Source organism: Rattus rattus, chromosome 18, assembly GCF_011064425.1.
Source record: "Rattus rattus isolate New Zealand chromosome 18, Rrattus_CSIRO_v1, whole genome shotgun sequence".
In the NCBI taxonomy this organism is placed as follows: domain Eukaryota; kingdom Metazoa; phylum Chordata; class Mammalia; order Rodentia; family Muridae; genus Rattus; species Rattus rattus.
This window is the reverse complement of record NC_046171.1, coordinates 30538170-30558574: the sequence shown is the minus strand read 5'-3', so window position 1 is coordinate 30558574 and position 20405 is coordinate 30538170. Positions and strand designations below refer to the sequence as shown.

At 42.5% G+C, this 20405-nt stretch overlaps 1 protein-coding gene across 1 annotated transcript in view; it reads left to right on the top strand.

Annotated features, from left to right (window-relative positions):
* Mcm9 (minichromosome maintenance 9 homologous recombination repair factor) overlaps positions 1 to 20405 on the top strand; it is a 73732-nt gene that overhangs the window by 31247 nt on the left and 22080 nt on the right.

Here is a 20405-nt window from a genome sequence, read left to right as displayed (position 1 = left end):
AAAACGTGATCGGTTACAGCGAGGTTTCCGTCGTTTTCGGGATGGGGTGGGGGAGGGGCAGAGAAAGAAGTTAAAAGTCGAAAAAATGGAAGTGTCAGAAGACCTAAGGACAACAAATGTATTAATGGAATATATAAAGGAGAAAACCCAGATAATATGACAATTTATAACAAACACCCATAAATTAAAAATTGCAGCACCACAAATTCTGAGGAGCCCTTCCATGCCTGTGATGCCTGTGATGCCTGTGAAACCATTTCAGGGCTGACGTGAGGAAATGTTGCTTGTTTATGGCACTTAGCCACTCTGGGCAGGGGAGGAAATGGAAACTTAACACCTTTGTGAATGTGAACTGATTCTTCTTACTGTGGAAGTGTTACTCATAAACTATTGGGTTCTTTTCTTTTTCCTTATAAATGAAACGCCTACACTATTAAATAAAATTATTTCTTAATATTAATCTGCAAGTGAAGTTTTCTGCTAGTTTGTAGAATTTTGCTTAGTCATTCTTTGGACAAGTTCAGACTCCGGTGGATTGCTATTGATATGTTCTTGTCCAAAGGTCTTTTAAAGTTATGGAACATGCTTATCCATGTTTAAATGAAATTAAAGTGGGGAGAGAACCATTTTTATTGTCAGTAGACAATCAGTGTCTACCAGTTCAGGCACCATTGTTTCTGTACATCAGAGCCAAAGTCACACTGTGGTGGTAGACAAGATGACCATGGCTGGTAAATAGTACACACAACTCTTACTAATCCTAGTTTTACGTGATATTAGCCAAGATTAAAAAAAAAAACCCTACTATGTGCTGTAAGATACGCTGGATATGTAAGACAAAGTGTCCATTTGAAGATTTAAAAAAAGCATGGGTCCAGTGAGGTTGTGATATGCAGGCGCTCTTGAGATTACAGTTGACGTATGAAAATGCTCTTATGTGCGCCTTACATATATCTTGCTGCTTAACCAGAGCTGTGTTATGAGTTATTTAAGACTCATTTCTGGTGGATGTACATACGCGCGCGCGCGCACACACACACACACACACACACACACACACGCGCGCGCGCGCGCGCGCGCGCGCGCGCGTATGTATGTATCAGGGAGTAAGAATATCTACTAGGTTACCACTAATTTAGTTCATTTTCTTTCAAGTTTGTTTTTTTGTTGTTACTGTTTTTGTTTATTTTTATCTTTTGTTGTTTGTTTAAAGTGTCATATAGAACAGCATTTCGAGGAGAGATCTTCCTTTTCTTCCAAGAACTATTTCCAGGACTCTCATCTTGCCCCTCTGTTTTATTACTGCTCATCAGAAATTTTTAAGAGAAAACCGTCTCCAATAGTTTCTTCACCGTATTTTTAGAATCCTGTCCCTCCTCCCCCCAAATCCCTTAGAATCACTATACCATGTTTCGAATGTCTCGGTGACTCCCCAACAGAAAACCGTATTATAACTGATGAGGACTAGAGATCCCAGATCACTCCTTTCTACTTTTGGGGCTGCCTGAAAGATTTGTTAGCTTTTAAAAATGAAAATCATGAACAAACCACCTACGGCTGCTGTTACAGGCTAATTTGTGTTTCCCTCACATTCATATATGGAAGCTATCGTCTGGTATCTCAGAATACTACAGATACTAATACTAATATCCAACACTAATGTCTCAGAATATGACGCAGGTCATAAATAGGTCTCGTCAATAGGGGACTGAGTTACAGGAGGCTGTTGAGGGTAGCAATCAGGACACACCTTACTTCAGTCTGGTATCTTTATTTAAACAAAAAACTACATGAGGAAACAGCACAGGATACATGCGTAAAGGCATCTCGAGGAAAGGACAAGAAAGCCATTCACAAGCCAAGGGACTGGCCGCTGAAGAAACAAAACAGAACTAGTTGTCTTGCAGGGTCTAGCGTCCAGTGTGGTGAGGAAATAAATTTCTTTTCTTTAAACTTGTCTATGAAAGCCCTGAAAACAGACAAGCTACAATACAGATTTTTCTCATGGCAAGTTAAGGTTGCTTGAGTATTTAAGCATGTTTTATCCTAATACCCCTGAGTTATCACGTGTCTTATGAGCCATGAAGTACAATGTGGAGGATGCTCTGAGGATGCGGATGCTCTACATAACCGTTGTCCAGTGGACGAATCTATTGACCATCATGTAAGTTGGTGATATTTGAATAGGCAAGCAGTGTGTTTCCATGGATCCAAAGATCCTCTGCAGAAGGCTTCAGACGGAAGCATTCACTCAAATTGAGGTTACACAGAGATCAGTGAAAGCAAGTTCAGTTCAGTAGGACTTAAATGTGCTGGATGGAATTTTCTTGGAGCTGGGAGTGAAATGGCATCTCAGTCTTGCTGAGACAAACGGTGGAGTAGAAATGGTGGAGTAACTTTTAAATAGTGCGTTGTCAGGATGGGGGAGCCCAGGCATGGAGGTCAGAGGATGGCCTTGTGTATAGTGGGCGCTCTCCATCTTGTGTGTGGGTTCTGGGGGCGGAGCCCAAGCTGGCTGGGAGATGGAGAGCCTTTTCCTGCCAAGCCGTCCCCAGAACCCCAACCTTGGCTCTCCTTTTAATTTACACAGTTACTGTGCTGTCTTGGAAGGTCATTTGTGTTATTACTCCCATCTTCAAAACAAAACTCAGCATAGGGCTGGAGAGATGGCTCAGCGGTTAAGAGCACCCGACTGCTCTTCCAGAGGTCCTGAGTTCAATTCCCAGCAACCACATGGTGGCTCACAACCATCTGTAAAAGAGATCCAATGCCCTCTTCTGGTGTGTCTGAAGACAGCTACAGTGTACTTATATATAATAAATGAATAAATCTTAAAAAAAAAAAAAAAAACTCAGCATTAGTGTCCCTTTTTGGTGTCTGGCTTGTTCTTGTTGTTTTACAGTGCTAGGAACTGAACCCAGGTTCTCACACATGGTAAGCAAGTTACATCCCAAACCAGGCACACTGAACTGTGCTCTTTATTAGCATAAAGTCTCACACTTGGGGACTTGTTTTAAACATTATTTTCCATGTAAAACTGTCAAATGTACAGATCTGCTGGAGTGATTTTCCAGATAATTCTAACTGAAATTTCGTTGATTTTAATTTATTGCATATACACAGAAAGCATTTATTACATTAGATTTCTGTGCTGGGTGTTAACATAAAGATAAAATAGACAAAGTATATAAACAGCTTATGGTCCAGTTACCAAGGTAGCTTGTGTGATCAAAAGTACAGCTAAAAGACTACTTTAACCAGCGACATTAAAATGAGCAAAAGAATTTTTTTTCTTTTTTTGCTCTTTGTAAATAACGTTTAAATAGCAGGCATTTTGAGCAACCCAGTACACTAGAATGGTAGGGAGTATAAGGCATCACCATCCAGGATAGTAACTGAGGGCTGGTACTTAGGAACTGGCTACATTCACTGTTGTCATAGTTACAATTCTGTCTTCAACATAGCAGGTAGAATATAAAATATTCCTTATATATAGAAAAATAGAAACAGATTTCCTTGGGGAGGTAAACATAGGCTGACTAGCACTGTGTTAATGACTTCGTTAATGAATCCCTAAAGAGCAAAATTGTGAATGTGGATGGCCAGGGCAGGTGCTGGAGATGGGACTTCATCCAGCCAGGGCCAAACCAGAGTCTCCCCATGGAGACCTTTCCGACAGACAGCCCTGAAAGTGTAAAAGGAGGATAAAAGCACAAATCCTACTCTGATTCCTTATATATTTTAGAATCAATGCCAAATTAAGAAGCCCATTCCGTTTTTTCATGGGATTCACTTAAAGGTAATTATAATTTTTCAGTGTGTATGTGTGTAAATAAAATACAGCATGTGTATGGTAGGTAAGAGAACAACCAGAAAGGGCTCTCCCTGTTCAGCTGGGATCTGGGGCTCACTTTTAGGTGGTCAGACTTGCATGGCCAGCCTTTGCCCAGTGAGCCAGCTGGCCAGGCTTTTACATTTCATAAGGTGTCTGAGTGTGAAATACAGAGTGCCTTTTCCCCATTGTGAGCTCCGTAGCACTAATCAGTGTTTTACAGTTTTGATGTGCACTGCTATGTGACAGTCCATTACAGATCTGTTAAAGATGGCTGCTATGTATGATACCTTTGTGTAGCTGAACCACTGCGGAATGCCCATTAGATAGCGACAAATGAAACATTCTGCTTGCGAACCTGGCATCATTATGTGAAGGTTGAAATGTGTCTTATTGTTATTAAAGTGTTTTAACCAGTGCAGTAATGCAAATGTGTAAAAGTTACTGTTTCCTATTTCTAATTTCTTAAGCATTCCTCCTCCATCCTCTTTTAAAGCAGGTCCTTCTGCCCTCCTGAGCGCCGTCTTCCTTGCAGCAATGTCTTCTTTTGCTTTTGTATTTCTTTGCCTCTCCCATTCATCAGAGGTTTTCCTCTTTACCTGATCTGAGGAGGTGGGGTTTGGGGGGGGTGATGAATAGAGGACTCAGATCTTTAAAATATCTCTAGGCTAGACCACTGCCTGTACAAAGTCATTGCTAAACAAAGCAGCTTTTTCTAGTTGGTTGCTATAGAGACAAATGACACTAAATGGAGTCAGATTTGGCAGAGTCTAAGCAAGTAGGCTTTGTAAGGCTGGGGCCTTTTAGAAACAGAAACTGGGAAGGATATGGAGGGAACCAGTTTCATAAATGCACTGACAGGTAATTAATTGGTAGATGTTGTCCAGGCATCCTTACGTACAGTTAAATACAGCTTAACTCAGCGAATTCTCTCATTTAAGGTGTCTAGCCTAATAGCTTTCTAAGGCTATTGAGGCTCATACAATCATCACCGCAGCTTCAGAGTATTTCCATCCTCTCACGAAGGTACTTTCAGACCTGCCATGGCGGGTTACACCTGTAATCCCAGCACCAGAAGACTGAGGCAGGAAGGAATGTAGTACAAGCCTGATGTACACAGAGGATCCAGGCTGACCAGAGCTACGTGTAAACTCTGCCTTGTAAAGAAATGTGTATTTACACATATGTGTACACTACATGTGTGTGTTTATGTGTGTGTGTGTATGTATACATAAATATATTTCCTAGTCTTTCCCTACCTCCCCTAGTTTTGCATTTGTAGAATTGTCTTTTCTGACCAGCATCTTTCAAACTTGTCTTTGATCTTTTCATCCATGGTATACCATTTATTCACATTTAATTAGTTTTTGTTACCCAGTAACTTTGTACTTTATGGGGCTACCTCATTTTCCTTCCCGTCAGTCGATGACATTCGCGTGCTTCCCACTCTTGTCCATCATGTACACTATTGCTAGGAACATTTGTGTGCGGAATTATTGCATGTGGCTGTTTTCATTTCTCTGCCTCTGTGCTTCGGGATGAACCTGGTTACGAATGGTAGGTGTCTCCTCAAAGGGATTGCACCAGATTGCACCGTTTACCATTTCTGTTAGGCACAAGTGTCCCAGGTTGTCATTACATCTACACTTGCTGTAGCGTGTTCTTGAGGGGTCTGGAAGCGAGGCTCAGCAGTTGAGTTCTAGCCGCTCTTCCCGAGGACCTAAGTTCAGTTCCCAGCCCTCTAGAATCCCAGTGCCAGGTAGTCCAACAAGAACCTCCCCAGGCCTCCATGGACATCAGGCTCAGCCGTATGTGCATGAGGAACACTAATAAAACAAATCAGAAGTTTAAAATATGGTTTTGATTGTAGCCATGGTGATCTATAGAGTGTATTTCATTGGAATTTTGCTTTGCATTTCCTCAGTAGCTGAAGCTGTTATGTTTCATTTACAGGTTGGACATTTCTATACCTTCTGGGGAGGCTATTTTCAGATCTTTCCCATTTTCAGTTAGGAGGTGTGCTCTTTACGTAATTGAAGTCAAGCCTTTTCAATACATGGATTTAAATATTTTCAGTGGGTTGGTGTCTTTTCCAGAATAAACTGTGCGTGCGTGCGTGCGTGTGTGTGTGTGTGTGTGTGTGTGTGTGTGTGTGTGTGTGTGCGCGCGCGCGCGCACGCGTGCATATTCACTATTTTATCTATTTTGGTTCTTTTTGGCATGTGCAAGGTCAAAGATTTACAATGGTTTTCTTTTTTTTTCCCTATTTGTTGTTAGAAAGAGTGTTGACTTAGGACACCCCAAGACCAAGTTCTCAGCACAAGAATTTATTTGCCCCAGAGGTACAAAGGGTAGGGAGATAAGAGAAAATGGCAGGACAGAGAGGACAAAGCAGAAAAGGAACAGGGGAAAGGCAGGAAGGGTATATGCCCTGAGGGACTTCCTCTGGATAGAGAAGTGATGGAAATGGTGATTTATGATGGGGAAATCAATCCCCTGTTAAGAAGCGGTGTTTACTTTTAATTAGGCAGGTTAATTGGATGAACCAAAGGGGCTTTTGATTGCTGGACTTCAGTATTTTAGTAGTTGGGCCTTGGTAGTCTGTCTTAGGAAGAGGAATTGGCCAAGTAAGGTCAGACAGGCCTTGGTGGCCAGCGTTAGGAATGTAACAGTTTTCAGCAAGGCAGAGGGAATGGGGAGAAGGGCAAGGCTGTTGGGGTCATGTTTGCCACCCTCAGGCTGCCCAGAGCCCTTCACGTGTCATACAGTTTTAGCGCTGTACAATTTGTCTTTGATTTCACTTTGAATTAGTTTTGTATACTGTGTGAAACATGAAATCCAAAATCAATTTTTGCAAGAGGGTGTCCAATATTCAGGAACATCTGTTAAAAACATTTCCCTAGTCAATTGGCTTAGATATTTTTTCTTTTATATTTTCCTTTTTGTCCATGTGAGTTTGTGCTGTGAGTGTGCACGTGGAGGGCAGAAGAGGATTCCAGATCCTCTCTCTGCACCTGGAATTACAGGCGGTCGTGAGACACTTGATGTTGGTGATGGGAACCAAACTCAGATCGTCTGGAAAACATAGAAGTCTCTCTCCAGCCTCATTAGTTTAGAATTTTTATAAAAAAACAAATTTGCTGTAAATGTTTGGGTTTCTTTCTGGACAGTTCTACCACTGACCTGTTCTCACCCAAGGAAATGTTGATCTTCCAATTTGTTCTCTATTTTTCAAGATTAACTATTTGGGATCCTTAAGTTTCCCTCTGGATTTTTTAGGACATTTAATCAGTATTCTACAGAAGCCACTTTGGATATAGATAAAGATTGAATTGAACATACTTTTTAGTACTTTAAATTTTTTTAAACTATGCCTGCTCATCTACGTGTTTTTTGTGCGTGGGGGAAGAGACAACCACAGAGGCCAGAGGTGTCAGCTAGAGCTGAACTTAGAGGCCGTTGTAAGCTGCCTGATGAGGTTGCTAGGAGGTAAACTTGTTTTAAAAAGTTCTCTTAACAGCCCCACTTTTGAGGAGTATTACATTGTAACAATGCTGTCTTCTAGTCAGCAAACCAGAGACTTGATTTATCCTGTCACTTCTAGTTTTTTCAGCAGTACTTTGTAGCTGCTTTTAACTGTATGGACTGACTTAAGTTCTACCCTGTCCTGTTGGATCCATTCCTGCTTTGGACACTGTAGTAAATGGAAGCATTTCCTTAATTTGAATGATATAAGAATATCTATTCTTTATCTTTTTTAATTAATTTAAAATGTTTTATATAACATATTTAGAACATATTTTTTCATCTCTCCCATCTCCTTCTAGATCTATGGGGCAAGTGGAAACGTGTTACCAGACAGAAAAGGTCGAGCAGATTAAGAAACCCCAGCAGTTCTCATATTGAGAACGGTTGGCGCTTGAATCTGCCACCAACCTGGCTCCTGTCCTGGAGCACATGACCACAGCACCTCACTGCTGGTCACTTAGCAGGTAGCCCAGAGTTCTACATACCAATGAGGTATCAAAATGGGACCTGAGGGCGTGGCCATTAAGCTTCCCTTCCCAGACATTCCTTCCTGCAAATATTTAATCTCTGGTCCTGAGTAAGTTTTATGCATCCATTTTTCACAATGAATTAGCAGTTTGGACAAGCAAGGACTGTCTCTCTCATCAAGAACTACCATGGGGGTGTAGAGGTGGGGCTTTGTTACTCATCCGTGATGCCTAAGTCTCCTGCTGAAGGCCTCCAGGCTCTCACCCTGAGCTAAGCCAGACACCGCCTTCCCCTTTGCCTGCCCTGGACTCTTCACCAGCCCATGGCCCCCTTCCAAGGCGTTGGCCTTGCAGTTCCAATGGTATCTGGGTGTCAGGGAGTTTGGGAACCACAGCCTAGTCCCAGCCTGTGCCGTTTCTCACAGGCTGGGGCCCCGCTAGGGCTGTGTTCCGTCTCCCCTGAACTGTGTTCAGCGAGCCAGACAACCCAATGGCCGCCAGGATGGGACGCAGCCTGGTGCCCCTGCTTTCCTCTGCCCGAGCAGTGTTCACACATGCAGGCTACATAGATCCTCACCACCTCCCTACCCACACAACCTCATTGCCTCTCTCCGTCAAAATCAAAACAAACAAACCCAATAAAACAAAGCAAAAAGACCAAAATGAAACAAAGAACGTCCTGAAAACATGGACTATAGTTTGTGTTGGTGAACTACTCCTGGGCATGGGGTCTGCCCCGGAGCGTGACAGATATACCCAGTGACACTCCATGAGAGAAAGCTGATTTCTTCTTTGGTAAATTACAAATAGCTTCGAGGTCAGGAATTAGACTTTGAAACCACTTCCCCTTCTCAAGGCTAGCATTTTGTCTGGTTTAAACCTTCTCTGTGCTGTCACAGTCACTGTGGCTTTATATAGGTCTCCCTCTTTGCTTTGTTCATTCATTCAAGGACTGGTTTCCTTGAAGACGTCCACCACCTCTGTCTCCTTCATGCTGTCTGCTCATTTCCACAGTTAGGCGGCTGCTTTGCTTTAATGATGGTGTCCTTTGCTGTACAGACGCATTTTAGTTTTACAAGGCCACGCACAGCAGTGCCTGTGCTATTGGTGACCTGTTTTCATACCAGCGAGGTTAAACCTATTCCCCATTTTCTCTTCCGTCAGATTCAAGTGGCTGGTCTTATGCTGAGGTCCTTGGTCCATTTGTACTTGGATTTTGAGCATGTGATAGATACAGACCTGTGTACATTCTTCTACATGCAGCTGTTCAGTTTGACCAGCACTGTTTGATGAAAATACTGTCTTTTCTGCAATGTATATTTTTGGCTCCTTTGTAAAAATCAGGTGTGAAATAATGTCTGGATTTTCAATTGATCAACGTTTTTATTTTAATGCCAATACCATGCTGTGTTTAATACCATCACTGTGTACAACTGGAAATCTTGTCGAGTGACACCTCCAGCAGTCTTTTTCTTATTCAGGATTCTTTTAGCTATCTTGTTTTTGTGTGTGATTTCCATATGAAGTTGAATATTATGTTCCAATTTCTCTGAAGAGTTGTGTTGGAGTTTTGATGAGGATTGGACTGAGTCTGTAAATTGCTTTTGGTAGAATGGCTGTTTTCACTATTAGTCTTTCTGATCTATGAGATGGGAGCTCTTTCTATTTTCTGATATCTTCTTCAATTTCTTTCTCCAAAGACTTGAAACTTTTACTCATCCAATCCTTTCACTTGCTTGGTTAGAGTTGCTTGAACATATTTTATATTATTTGAGGCGATTTTGAAAGGTGCTGTTCCTTTATTTTTTTCTCAGTTTTGCTTTTCATTTTGTTTTTTTTTTTTGTTTTGTTTTGTTTTTTTTGTTTTTTTTTTCGGAGCTGGGGACCGAACCCAGGACCTTGCGCTTCCTAGGCAAGCACTCTACCACTGAGCTAAATCCCCAACCCCTTGCTTTTCATTTTTATACTAACTGGTTACTGATTTGTGCATGTCAATTTCGTATCCAGCTACTTTGATGAAAGTGTGTATCAGCCGCAGGGGTTTCCCAGTGGTGATTTGGGGGCGGGGTGTCTCATTGAATTCTTCCTTTCCAGTTTGTATCCCCTTGATTTCCTTCAGTTATCTTATTACTCTAGCTAAAACTTCAAATGTTATATTGAGTAGTTATGGAGAGAGTAGGCAACCATGTATTGTCCCTGACTTAGTGGGATCCCTTTGAGTTCCTCTCTACTTACTTCGATGTTGGCTATGGGCTTGCTTCAGGCTGCCCTTGTTATGTTGGGAATGTCCCTGTATCTCTAATCTCTCTAGGACTTCTGTCATGACAACAAGTTGGGTTTCGTCACAGGCCTTTTCTGCATCTAATGAGATGATCATGCAGATTTTTTCTTTCAGTTTGTTTGTGTCTTTTTGTTCTAGACCTTTCAGATGTGCTGTTATGCATATGAAATGTCACAGGTTTTGTGTTGCTTTGTTTGAATGTAGGTCCTTAGTGCTATGAACTCCCTTCGTAGCACAGCCTTCATCATGTCCCATAAATCTGGGTATGTCGCGTAACTATTTTCACTCAATCTTAGAAAGTCTTGCATTTCTCTATTTCTGTCTTAACCCATTTTTCATTCAGGAGAGAGTTGCTCAGTTTCCACGAGTTCATAGGCTTACTGTTGTTTCTGTCTGTTAGGATGCAAAGGGTTTTTTCCATTTTCTTTTATCTTTTGAGACTTGCTTCATGTCCAAGGATGTGGTCAGTTTTGGAGCCAGTTCCATGAGGTGCAGAGAGGAAGGTATATTCTTTTATGTTTAAGTGAAATGTTCTGTAAATAGGCTAGGTCCGTTTGGTTTGTAACATCTATTGGCTCCAGGATGTCTCTGGTCACTTTCTGTCTAGATGACATGTTCATTGGTGAGAGAGGGGTGGTGACATTTCCCACTCTCAGTGTGTAAAGGTCAGTATGTGATTTAAGCTGTAGTCGTGTTTTGTTTACAAATTTGGGTGCCATTGTGTTTGGGGCATAGATGTTAAGAATTGAAATGTCGGGGTTGGGGATTTAGCTCAGTGGTAGAGCGCTTGCCTAGCAAGCGCAAGGCCCTGGGTTTGGTCTGTGACTTTTTTGGGGGGATTGAGACCATTGATATTGAGAGATATTATTGACCAGTAATTGTTGGTCCGTGCTCCTAACCACTGAGCCATCTCTCCATCCCACTATCTTAATGTTAATGAAAATCAACTTACCATTTTTCTTCCCATGTCGTATTTATGAAAGCTTTACAGTCACATATTTCTCTTTTATTTTTAGAGGGGTATTAGGAATTCAACAGGATTGAACGAAAAATACAGTACCAGTCTATTTCCGGGCACCTACCTATGCACATATATTCTTCCCGTCAGCCCCCCTGTTCTAACCCACATGCACACCTTTATCGTTTAAACCCATACTTGTTGCTGCAGTTCACTCTTGTTTATGTCGTGAGGTTTTAACAATCGCGTAGGTTTCTTCCACAGAACAGCTTTTCTCCCCACCTCCTCTGTGCTCTGCCTATTTATCCCTCCCACTCTCTAACATTTAACCGCTGATCCTTTCCCTCTCTCCAGAGTTCTCGAGAGTTTGGTAGTCATACAGTTTGTAGTCTTTCTCAGCTTCTTTACCTAGCAGGATGCAGTTAAAGTCCCTCTGTGTCTTTTCATTGCTTGACCCTCAAGCGGCGATGCTATTCTATTTTCTGATACATTATAGTTTACCATCTACCTTCTGAAAACATACTGATTTTTTTCCAATCCAGCAATTCTAAGTATGTCTTCCATAAGCCACTGTGAGCAGGTTCTCATGAGTGTAGGTTTTCACATCCTTAAGGTAAACACCGGCACCTGACATTGCTGGTGTGCATGGTAAGAGTGTCTAAGCTGTCACCGCATCGTCTTCCAGTGTCGTTGCACCAATTTTCTCCAGTTCCAATCGCAATGAGTTGCTGCTGTTTTGGCATAACTTGGAGTTGTCACTGCTTTGAATTTCAGTCACTCTGACGGATTATAATGCCATCTCACTGTTAATTGACATTTGGCTAATTATTGCTGAATATCTTGTTGTCAGTCTGTCTTTATAGTGAGATAAACATTCAGGTCTGTTACCTGGTTCTTCTCGTTGTGTTGTTTTGTGCATACTTCACTGTACAGCCCTGGCTACTCAGGAACTTTTTATGTAGACCACAGGGGCCTTCAACTCAGAGATCTGCTTGCCTCTGCCTCCCAGGAGCTGAGATTTAAGGTGTGCACCACCACACCAGCCCTATAATTTTAAATCTCAAGAGTCGCACATTACTGTTTTCTAGTTTCCTAGTTTCATGTCTCATATTTAAGTCTATACATTTTGAGTTAATCTTTGTAAAAACTGTAAGATCTATACCCAGATACTTAGATTTCTTGTTTTACATGCAGCTGTTCAGTTGTTCCAACCACTTATTGAAAAGACTAGTCTTTGTTTCATTCTATTAATTTTGATACCAAAGAGTAATAAATTATTTAAATGGGCTTTCTGTTCTCTTCCTCTAGCCTATACTAATTTTTCATTGAGTTTCTCTCTTTCCCCTCCCTCCCTCACTTGCTTGTTTGCTTTCTTAAGACAGGGTCTCTCTTTGTAGGCCTGGCTATCCTGGAACTCTGTATGTCAATGTTGTTCTTAACTTTCCCAATGCTGTGGCCCTTTGATACAGTTCCTCATATTATCCTTTGATACATTCATCATATTATCCTTTAATACAGTTCCTCATATTATCCGACCATAGATTTATTTCGTTGCTACTTCATAACTGTTATTTTGCTACTGTTAAGAATCATAATGTAAATATCTGATAAGCAGGATATCTGACGTGTGACCCCCAAAAGGGGCCGTAGTGCACAGGTTGAGAACCACTGCTCTAAGTAGGCCAACCAGACTGGCTTCTAACTCAAAGAAATCTACCTGTGTCTGCCTCCCACAGCTGGGATTAAAGGCTCACACAGTATGTCCTGTTGGTTTTGCATTCTTCACTGGTCTTTACTCTTTTCCTTTTCCTGTCTCATGACAATAGCTAGAACTTCCTGTATAGTGTTAAAAGGCAATGGCGGTAAGGGACAGTGTGGGCTTGTTCCTAGTCTTGTCAACCAAAGCTGCAAGCCTCTCACCACTGTCTCGATGTTATTTGTAGAGCTTTGTTTCTTAAGATGATCTTTATCAAGCTAAGGAATTTCTTCCTACTTCAAGTTTCCTAGGAGTTGTTTTTGTTGTTGTTTGAATGGCTGTTGGATTGAAATTGCTGTTGCTTTATCTATTGATAAAAATCACATACTCATGTGATTTTTATTTCTTCAGTAAACTGTTGATGTGATTATACATCAACTGATTTTTGAATGTTGAATCATCCTTGCCTATGAGAGATAAATGTCTCTTTGTGATGATATAAAATTATGTTTATTTTGTTTGTTTACATTGACTTTGTGTGCCAGTATTTTGTTGAAAATGTTGGCATCTTTATAGAGATGATGGCCTGTACTTTTCCTGTATAGCTTAGTCTGATTTTTATAGGCAATATGCCTGGCCTTCGCATTAGCTAAGCAGCACTCTTTCTGCCTTGGTCTTTTGGGAAAGATTGTAGAGGACTCACACAATTGCTTCTTTAAGTGTTTAGTCAGATGCACCACTTGATCCTAGAGCTTCCTGTTTGGGAATGTTGTAATGTAAAACTGTTAGTAGGTACTGATCATGCAGATTGACTCTATTCTTTAACATTATGGTGGATTGTATTGTTAAAGGAATTGGTTCATTTCATTCAAGTTATCAAATCTGTGGGTATAGAATTGCCCATAATCCCTCCATATTGTTCTTTCATGTCTATATGATACTTCCCCTCTTCCTTTCCTTCTTATTCTGCTTAGAGGTTTAACAATTTCATTGATTTTTTTTTTCTCTCCCTAAGATTCAGCTTCTGGTTTTGATTTTTTCTTTTGATTTTATGTTTCCAATTTCATTAATTTTTATCCTGGTTTATATTTATGCTTACATTGGATATGGTGTAGCTCACCGTTTGGCTTTCTAACGTGGAAGCTTAGATTATTTTTTCTCCTAACCATGTCAGTCAGTGGTATCTTAAGTGCACCTCTTTGTATTGCTTGTAGGTGTTTATAAGTTGTGCTTTCATTTCCACTTAGTTTGAATGATTTTTAATTTCTCCGGAGAGTCTTGTCATTGAACCATGCAGTTTAGGATATGCTTGCTTTTACAGTAGCTCAATATTCCTTAATGGACACTGCTTATGGTTACGTTCTCTGTTTCTTAGATTGTATCTCTCTGCTTCTCTGTTTGTTTAGTGGCATTAAAGCCTTTGTGTATTAGTCATGCAATTGTTCCAACTCCCGTTGGATAATTTCATTGGCTCTGCCAAATAGGACTCTGAGTCTGATGATTGTTGAGTCCCTTCAGATCGTGGTTCTGTGGTTCTGTCCCTTCCAATTGTGGTTCTGCCTGGTGTCATGCCTTACAGTTTTTTATAAATGTTAACGCAAAAAAGGAAAGGCCCTTTGTCCTGTGGAGGTGAGCCATGGCAGCTGGAACATTCTGAAGCCATTTCCTGAGCAGTGTCTCTTGCCTCTGTCTTTTTCAAATGCTCAGTTTGGGGCCTTACTTTTCTTTTCCTATGTTCACACTCTTGGGTGCTATGGGATTAGGGAGGGAGGCTGGAATCACATATTTTCCCTCCCAGGTAGATTGTTATGGTAAAATAGTTTTTCCTGAGGATAGGCCTTGTTAAGAACAATCTTGTATATTTTAAATGGTCCTCTTTTCTCTGCCTGCTGGCAGCAGAACGTCTTCACTGTGAGGTTATAATAGAGGTAAAGCTTTACTGAGGTGTGGCGGTCCCCTGTGACTTGTGCCCCAGCTTGTCACTTCATGCCTCCAGCAAACACCAACCACCTTTCTATTGCTTTGCTGGCTTTTGTTTCCTTTGTCTAGGTATCTTCATTCCCTTTGTCTAGGTATCGGTATCTTTTTTTTTAAACAAAGGTTCAGCCAAGTAAGTTGTAATTCTAGGCATCCACTTGACGGCTTCCAGCTTTAGCCAGTGTTTGTCCCATTTCTTTGATTGATTAAAAATTTTTTTAATTCACTCATTCTTATACTCATTGGATGAAATAGTGACTTCTCCTTATATGGCATTGGAAAACGAAAGAACTTCCCGGTTCTTGTGATTTTGCCTATTATTTTTATAGCTTTATATTTTATTTTTGTCTCTAACAGTTTTGAATTTTTATACCTCATGAGGCATATGAGTTAAGGTAAACGTTGCATAACGACACTAATACGTATACTATAAATTGCTTATAATATTTCTTTTTCTTAGTTCATTTAAGGTATGTATAGTTATGTCTTCTTCATTCTTGATACTTGCAATTAATGACTTCTCTTTATTTTTTCCTCACCTTGGTGAAACTGGCCAAAAAATGCATCATTTTATTAGTAATAGCCATTGTGAGTACTTACCATGTGTCATGTTCCTTTTAAAGACCTCTCTTTCCATTTATGAATTTAAACTCGCTATTTTCTACTGTTACTCCGTTTTATAGATAAATAAATGGAGGTAGATGTATATATTAGCAGATGTGCTTACAGTCTAGTAGCCAGAGTGACAGAGGACTCAGATCAAGTTTAGATGACTCAAAGCACTTCTCAGTTCTTCTAGCACCTAGACACCCACCAGTGCTTGTGCACTGCCCAGTCGTGGGCTCTGATGCTCCCCCGTCTCTAGTTGACCTGCAGCAGTCTCACCTTCGGGCTCACTGATCACTTGACACCCATCCCATCCACCCGTGACACTTAGGTAAGGGTGTGAACGTTTCTGTGAGTTCAGGGAAGTGACCACTGAACGCCCAGTACTCCTCTGGGAAGTGACCACTGAACGCCCAGTACTCCTCAGGGAAGTGACCACCCAGTACTCCTCTGGGAAGTGACCACTGAACGCCCAGTACTCCTCAGGGAAGTGACCACTGAATAACCAGTACTCCTCTGGGAAGTGACCACTGAACGCCCAGTACTCCTCTGGGAAGTGACCACTGAACGCCCAGTACTCCTCTGGGAAGTGACCACTGAACGCCCAGTACTCCTCAGGGAAGTGACCACTGAACGCCCAGTACTCCTCTGGTACTCGTTGAGGTAGAGGTAGCCCCAGCTACAGTCTTTAAGGCTATGGCTGGCTCTCTTCACCTGACCCCATTCTCCCATTCTGCAGGCTTCTTAGACCCTCCTGGGCCATGGTGCTCTTTTCTCACCTTCCCTTCCAGTTGCCTATCTCACAGCACCTCTTGTGACTCCATTCCCAAATCATTCCTGTGGATGAGACCCACTACAAGAGCTCAGTTCTTGTTCTCACCTTCTGGCTTCTGAGAAAATCCTGGTCCCAGGCACCCAGACTCTTCAGCTTAGCCGGCTAAGCTGACCCCCATTGAGTTGTGGTGACAGTCCACTGAGCAGCTTGGTCCTGGTTCTGTCCTCTCTGAGTCTGAGGCTGCCCTTGACTACAGGCTGCAGTGACATTACACTTCCCCTCTCTCATCCATGGAAAGGATGCCTCTTAGAAAACCCCCAACCTATATAACCAAAACCCAACCTGAAGGGCCCTAAATTGCCTGTCCAATCAAACTGGACCTTAATATCCTTAGATAATCAATACAAATGACTGCCTAACAGCATCCTTGATCATAATATTAATTGGGATCTTTACAAATATTGCCAGTGATCTGGGAAATGGAAAGAGATTCCCCAGTTCCTGTTTCTCTTTTCTCCAGACCCTGTTTGTCTCTCCCCAACCATCATTCAATATGAATGCCCTGTCTTCTAAGTTACCATAGGTGGCTCTGTGAGTTTGTTGTAAAATGGGGGCCAGAAAGCCAGCCTAGCAGGAGGGTGAGAAAGCAAGGAGTGGGCCAGCTGCAGCACTCCTCACTGAGGGAATTCTCAGCTCCCTGCTAGTGTCCTCGGTCTGTAGTCAGGCAGACTCACAATTTCCTGTCTCCAAGCCTTCTTTGTTCTCATCTTACTGGATTCTGTTTCATAGGATTTCAGCTGTCTCTCAGGTATAAGTGGCATTAGACTGTTTATGCTGCCCCACTCTAGTTAAAAGCTGGCTCTGGAGTTAGTTAAAAGCTCCTCTAGACCCAAGCATGCTTGTTTAAAGGTTCCGCCCAAATCTCTGTACCATACCAGACAAGCCACCTGACTATGTGACAGAGAAAAGAGAGAAAAGCAAAACAAAGGGACAGACTATTCCCAACAGGGACTATTGCTACTCATCTCTAGTTTTGAGGCTTTGGTTTAATTTTCCAGGCTTGCTAGGGTATATGATTAAAGCCATGTAAAATCTTTAACAAAGGTGTTAACACATAGGAAATCTTGAAACATGCACTCGTTGCCATGTTAGCCATTGGACCCCTAACAGGATGGAGGCAGCCACATGGCTGGCAGCCATCTTTTCTAGGGTTTGCCATGTGACCTCACTCCAATCCTGATTAAAAAGTAAAACAGCTCCTCCTAGCTGTGAGGCCCAAACCAGATAATTCTTCCACTATTTTTAATCACACTAACAAACCACAACCCAGAGTACCTTCCCTTCCTCTTCATTCTTTCTGGCTTTTCTTTCTCCCACCTCAGAGACAGGCTGCAGTAGTCCCCACACCCCTTAGTATATCTAGGCAGTATACGTTCCTCCCCATGATTTCCTCAGAGACCATTTCTCTGTCCTAGACCTCAAGGATGCCTTTTCTACTCCTCTGGGCATCCAGTCACGAAACAGCTTCGCCTTTACCTGGGCTGACAGGACATACCCATTTCTACCCAACTCACTTGGACTGCCCTACCCCGGGGTTCTGGGAAAGCCCACATTTATTTCCTTAGGTTCTTAGCTCTGACCTACTCCCTGTCACTTCCTAAATCTAATATGTAGATGACCTCCTTCATAGCCCATCCCAGCACAGTAGCCAGGCAGACACCTCTGTCCAGTCAGGGGTGTAGGGTCTCACCCTCTAAGCTCCACTTGTGTACCCCTCAGGCTACTTATCTGGGACTAGCTATAACTCTCACAAGGCCATTACCCGAGATAGATAGAAAACATCTAATCCAGTCACCCACATTCCTCACCACCAAGGATGAAATTCTATCATTCCTAGGGATGGTGTCTTATACTCTTGGATTTCCTCTTACTCTCTTCTCACTTGTCCCTTATGTCAGGCGGCCCATGGCCCCTCCTCATGAACCACTCCGAGCCATTTCATAGACTTCAGCAGGCTCTTCCTCCATGTTCCAGCTCCACACCACCCAGACCTAACTCGCCCTTCTCTCTCCATGTCTTCTTTCTCCGTGTCTTCTCTCTCTGTGTCTTCTCTCTCCATGTCACTGAAATGCAAGGTTATGCTCTCAGAGTCTGGGGTCACCAGCTGGGATGTTCCTTTGCCCCTCAGAAATTAGACCACACTATACAAGGATGGACATCTTGTCTGCGAGCTCTGGGTTAAACTTTGAGTCACTTGCTACTGTCTTCTCTTTTCATCACCTACACTATCTCCTGATATACGAGGGTCTCCTACACTACCCCTTCCAGAGTTCTCTCCCTTCAAGTAGAAATAGTAAAGGATGCTACACTTCCAGCCATGTCCTTGTCTCAACATCTCAAACCATCTCAACTTACTGTCTTGACTCCCTTAAGTATACACAGATCATTGTTCATGGCTTCTGGCAACTGTCATATTTGGTTCCAAAGTTTGCCTTTCTAGCAGCTTCTTCCCCCAACATGTTCTAACCATTTGTTTCTCCTTGCCCACTCAGTAAGGAGTCTTTCTCTGGCTCCTGGGGCCTACTTTGGTCTTCAGATCTTCACCATGTGAGCAACTCTCTATTACTAAAACACTTCCTCCTCTCTGTCTATTGAGACTCCTAGGAGCTGTCTGAGAAGCCCCACAGCTTCCTTGTGCCATCTGGGTGGGCCTCTGTGACCGTGTGTCTCATGTCACTTAGCTCTGCTCTGGAAGTCTCAAGCTGCCCCATGCTCTCCTGGACTTCTTTGTCTCTCAGCTCTCACTTGGAGCTTCTAGAAGCTACCTTCAGCAGATCTTGTTTTGTAACCCTTCCTCTTCCTCCACAGACTCAGATTTTGTTAAAGTTTCACTGTTACCACAAGCAGCTTGGCCACAATACAGTCCAAGTGGCTAAAATTGGCATGTTTCTATCACTGCACAAACAAATGATCAAAAAATCTTTTATATTCTGATTAAGGACCCATGTCACCCCAGATGGGAGCTGGGGTCATCGGTAAACCTGACTATAGCACTTAACCACAGCTGCCTATCAGGCACAGTCAAAGTACAGAGGGGACTTATTCCACTCTCTCAACCCCATGGTGAAAGAAATGGTCCAAGGTTCCTCAGAAGTGCGCACGACCCTGATGTCACCCGCTGATGACACTGACCCCTCTTCCCTCGCACACCATCCTTCGAGACCTTAACCTCTGCATGTCACCTGGTCTACGCACAGCAAGAAGGAGTGGTCTTTGTCTCTTCCTTGGAAGGAATGCCACTTTTATGTTAAGCAATGGGGTATAATAAAAGATAAAATTGAACATTCCAGACAGACTGATCTCCAAAAACATAAGGAAAAACTCCCTGTCTCTGGCCAGTGATCATTGGCAGACCAGTATGAAGTTAGATGCTGTCCTTTTTAACCCCCTTCTCCTTTTTCTTTTTTTTTTTTTAAGATTTATTTATTTTGTGTATATGAGTACACTGTAGCTGTCTTCAGGCACACCAGAAGACGGCATCGGATCTCATTACAGATGGTCGTGAGCCACCATGTGGTTGCTGGGAATTGAACTCAGGACCTCTGGAAGAGCAGTCAGTGCTCTTAGCCACTGAGCCATCTCTCCAGCCCTTTCCTCATTTTCTTAATCCTGCTAATTATACTCTGCCTTATTAACTTCTTACCTAAACTTCTCTAAAAACAAATTAAAAGATTTCTAATCAGACTTTTAACCACTGGTAATTACAGGATTACTGACCCCTAGTTACAGAGCCAAAGGCCTACAACACCCAATTATATCCTGAGAGAATCAAACTTTCCCCAAGGATTAGCAGGAAGCAGTCTGAGAATAATGCTGTCCCTTTCAAAACCATCATTCCTTTCTAACCAATGCTAGATAATAAACAAAGGGGGAAAGGAGGAAGTCCCTAAGTGGCATGCCACAAAACCCATCAAAGTGTTGTGGTGTCCAGCCCCTCCTTCCCACCCCAGTCTGTGACCTCAGTAAGATGACCCTACCCAAGGTGTCAAAAACGGCAGCTCCTGTCAAAATGGCAGCGCCAGGACATCCCTCAGCCTGCAGCCATCACAGGAGCTGTCCACAGTGGCATATCTCCTTTCTGCCTCAGCAGGAGCAGCCCTTCAAGAGCTGGACCTTTCCTGCCTTAGCCTACTGCCATCACAGGAGCTGTCCACCCCACACACCCCAGCAGCCCCACAGAGATGGCACCTCAGCAAAGCCGGCCGCAGCTGGATGTACTTCCCAC